Raw genomic sequence first — 266 nt, forward strand, 5'->3', positions numbered from 1 at the left:
ACCACCTCGGCATTATCAACGCTGGTTCCAGCACAAGCCCAAAAAATAGCCCCATACTAGCCACTGTGAAGAAACTTAACTCTCTACTTCAGCTCAAACCAGCACAACATTACAGGGTGATGACCACTAGCGTTAGGGCAAGACTATCAGCAGTCAGGTTTTTTTCCCTAGAATTTGCCGTAAAAACGCTGCTTGCCTTGACATGTTGGAAAGCAGGGTCGGAGGGCGCGGGGGGTGTGTGTCCCTCGTGTGTGTGTGTGTGTCCC

General features: G+C 50.8%; 1 protein-coding gene across 3 annotated transcripts in view; it reads left to right on the top strand.

The window, feature by feature from the left end:
• MYO6 (myosin VI) overlaps nucleotides 1-266 on the top strand; it is a 77476-nt gene that overhangs the window by 30215 nt on the left and 46995 nt on the right. The gene's annotated exons all lie outside the window — the stretch shown is intronic.

Source organism: Acanthisitta chloris, unplaced genomic scaffold (assembly GCF_000695815.1).
Source record: "Acanthisitta chloris isolate BGI_N310 unplaced genomic scaffold, ASM69581v1 scaffold12280, whole genome shotgun sequence".
In the NCBI taxonomy this organism is placed as follows: Eukaryota; Metazoa; Chordata; class Aves; order Passeriformes; family Acanthisittidae; genus Acanthisitta; species Acanthisitta chloris.